Below are 3726 nucleotides of genomic sequence, written 5' to 3'. Positions count from 1 at the left end.
AATTTGCGCATTTGAAGTCTTTTCTAAGACTTAAGAGCTTCCCAGTACCCGCACACCTTCATATAAACCACTGAAGCTCATGGAGCAGCAAGGGCTAGTTGGCACTGCTGATGGGAGCCCCCGGCCCCCAGCTTGCGCGGGGCTGGCATTCACGTTCATTTCCATTTCCCTCGTCCCCACTTTGCAACAAGGCAAAACAATTTTGCGCTTCTGCGTTCAGTAGATTTCTAAAGATTTCTTTTTAACGTTTTGAAGCAAGTTTCTGTGCTTTCCAGGAGACAATTTAACCAGCACTAACAATTCAGTAGCAGGAACTAGTATCTTCTTTGTCCAGGAGTCTACTATATTCAAGTTTTACCCAAAATCCCCTTCCACCCACGTTCCCTGCCAACCCCACCCTCCACAACATATACCATATCAATCCAACCCTCTCCCTTTCCTCATCCCCACCCCTGCCAGCACCAACGCCACCCCCATGTACCACCCCAACTCACACCTGCCAGTACCAATGCCAAGGTGTGCCCCCTAACCCTCACCCCTCAGATGAGTCCTCCATTTGAAGATTACTTTGTATATGTGCTGCCGAAGCGAGCACCATTTGAAGATTTGAAATTAAATCAACCAAAATTCATTTAAAAAATACACGGAAGAATCAAAAGATTACTAGTAGTACCCCAACCATTCCCCTGTTACTGGTGATGCCATCGGAAGGCCCAAACACCTGCCATTTCTAACAGAATTTGGCCACAACCAACTTGGATCCACCCCCAGACTGTAGCGTAACACAATGACACCCCCCGCCCCTTTATTTTGCCAGTAGGCTTCATTTAAGCATTTGCTCAAGGCATTTCGAACACTCTCCCCAGACACAAGTTAGACCATCACACATCACACTAATTCCTCCAAACAAGGCAGGCAGCAGGCACGTGGGTAGGTGAGCAAGTCACTGGGCTCCGTCTGCAAGATTCACGTACAAGGCAGGACTCTGCGTGTGGCACGTTACAATGTCCTACAGCTTAAGAATCTTCTTGAAGCAAGGTTCGTAGCCCAGAACTAGCAATGACCGAAGGCTCGAATTTAGAAGATGCGGCATCGGAAAACCTCCACCCCCAGAAAAGGTGGGGTGCCTGCGGGTTGGTGCTCCGGGATCAAACATTCAAAGCAACAGATCTGCCGAGGGCCCGATGCATCTGCTGTGGACTTTGATCGCCCTCCCCCAAGAGCTCATCTGAAAACCTTAAGTGGTGGCCTCCTGAATACAGGGCTTCCTGAGCAAGGCCTGGACACAGGACACCGGAGCAACTTCCACCTCCTAAGCCTCTGGAAATTCAATCTGCAGACATCAACTTAGGCGGGCTCTCTGCTTCAGGGTCTCCCCTCCTGCACTGCTACGACTCACACTGGCCATGGGCTCCTTTTCTCCTGGTGCCATCTGATCACCGCGATGAACGCTATGGTAACAAACCACGGTCCATGAAGCATTTCGAAACTTTCGGGTGGTGCCATCGCCACAGGCCCACCCAAGGGTGCACATTCAGTCCCCACCCTCTCCGCAGGCAAGCAAGACCACCCCACCCTCAGCAGGGAGTGCCTGTCCTCCTCCACGAGATTACCGACATAACCGAACTTCTCAAGGCCTTTGCCAAGTCCCCAGGCTTACCAGGTTACCAGAAGCAATGTTTTAAGCGGATGGATAACCTTGAGAGAGTTAAAGGGAGGAGGAAGGGCAGAGTGAGCTCACAGAAGTTAACACCGAACCTAGAGGAAAAAAGTCCAAAGGGGAGCACTGCCACCTGGAAAATAAAGCGTGGGTCAATTTTGTTCCCAGAGACACAAATACTCCTGCCTCAGGAGCCCCAGCCTGTCAGGCTTCAGGCGCCACGCCAGGAACCGCTTAGATGGCACCCTACCTCCTCAATCACTCCTGAGACCACCCTTACCTCCGACAAGGGGTCTGACCTCACACCCAGACCTGGGTCTCACCAGGCTGGGCCCGGCCTGGACCCTGTCCCAGGGCAAACCACCATTACATACCACCCTGGGCCAGAGCTGTCAGGCCCGCAGAGCTAAGTTCAGTATCCACAAGATCAGGCCTCATCCCCATGCGGGCTGGCAACCCTCTGAAAAAAAAGGGGGCTGCTGACATTGACAAGTTCAAAGTCTGCCCTCCCAGCCCTCCTTGGGCCCTGCTCCCCGCCCCCTGCCTTCCTTCCTGATCATTCGCAGGGAACCAAATGCTCAACTCCGCTTTCTCTCCAGCAAGGGGGCTGAGATCCTGTTCTCTGGCTCCTGCTCTCCTCTTCCCTCCACCCAAACCACGGCACAGGGGCTCGCTCAGCCCACGCAGGAGCAGGGCCTTCCTGAAGGTCAGGTTCCTGTCCTCCAGGAGGCAGCGACAGCCTGGCCTAGAAGGCTGTCCTCCCCTAGGTCACTGCGGGGCCTTTCAAGGCAACTCTCTCCACCATAGGTTCCCCCAAATCTAGCTTCCTCTTTAACCTTCCTGGTCCTCATACCCCAACCCCCTCGAGTCTCATCTAAGCCTGTCATCTCCCCCCTGGGGCCCTAAACTGGCCACTTCCTCCCCCACAGCTACCCCCAAGCCCAAGGCCCTCCCTGTCGCTAACTCCTGATGGACAGGCCACAACTTTTGCTTTTATAGCCCCGGGCCGCATCACTCGGGGCACTGCTCAACGGGACGATTCCTCCACCGCCACGCGAGGGGAAAAGAGTCCCTCCCTGACCTTGCCCACGGAGACGACTCGGGGCGGGTCTCGGTCTCCCGAGGTGTCCACCACCTGGATTTCTCAGTTGTCCCCGCCTCCCCTTTAGAGGTGCTACGTGACACGGGGTATAGATTTCAAGGTCATATTTGGGAAGCGGATTCCGCAGGGGAGATTCCCCTTTTTTTGGGGGGGCACGAGGGAGTAGAAACAGAAGTCCCTGAAAGACCGGGCATGGGGGGGTGGGGGGCATTGGCGGGCTGGGGCCGCACTCCCGAGGGGGCCAAAGCAAACGCGCCGGGGTCGTCTCAGGTCACACCGCCCCGCATAAGCCCGAAAGAAGGGCCGGCAGAGCGCCTGGAAAATTCCAGGCGGCGGCGGAGGGATCTCTGCAGAGGACGCATCACCTCGGGCGGTGGCGACCGGGCGGCGGCGGGGCGCCCCGCCCCCGCGTGACTCCTCGGGCGGCGGCTCGGCCGAGTGAGCGCCGGTGACGTCAGCGCCGAGGAGCGCGGGTGGGGGCGGGGCGGCCGGAGGCCCCGCGGCCGAACTCAGGACCCTTCTAAGGGATACGGGGACTTTCCGCAAGTTGGGGACCAGGCAGTCCTCGCAGAAGCGAACGCGGAGCGGCGCCTGTAGCATCTCTGGCTGAGAACCCCTGCCGTGGTGGTGGTGGTTTGTTAGGAATTGGGTTGGGGGCAAGTCGATTAAAACCTTAAGCCCCGTGATGTTCCTGCGTAGTGGCTTGTGGGGTTATGGTTTTGTTATTTTGTTCCCAGGGGCCTGACCGGTTTGAGGTGTTTCATAAGAAAACCGCCCTTCCTGGGATAGGCTACTTGATTTTTCATGAGATCTTAAGTGAAAAGAAATAATTGCAAAATGATGAAATCAGAATCTTGTTTGCGCAGAAAAATTAATATAATTGTGTGACTCTAAGACCAAAAGGATATAGATAATTCAGCTCGTTTAATTTCTCTGGATTGGGAGGTGGGGAAACGTGGAGACT

General features: G+C 55.2%; 1 long non-coding RNA gene across 1 annotated transcript; it reads right to left on the bottom strand.

Moving 5' to 3' along the window:
- Nucleotides 1-490: 490 nt before the first annotated feature.
- On the bottom strand, nt 491-2586 carry LOC120240085. Its single transcript, XR_005530582.1, has 2 exons — nt 2035-2586; nt 491-1793 (listed from the first exon to the last, which is right to left on the bottom strand). It is a non-coding gene; the product is annotated as an uncharacterized LOC120240085 (long non-coding RNA).
- Between the last annotated feature and the right edge of the window lie 1140 nt (nt 2587-3726).

Source organism: Hyaena hyaena, unplaced genomic scaffold, assembly GCF_003009895.1.
Source record: "Hyaena hyaena isolate Hyena2069 unplaced genomic scaffold, ASM300989v1 scaffold_248, whole genome shotgun sequence".
NCBI classification, from domain to species: Eukaryota; Metazoa; Chordata; class Mammalia; order Carnivora; family Hyaenidae; genus Hyaena; species Hyaena hyaena.
Note: the sequence above shows the minus strand (reverse complement) of the source record. Positions and strands in the feature narration are given on the sequence as shown.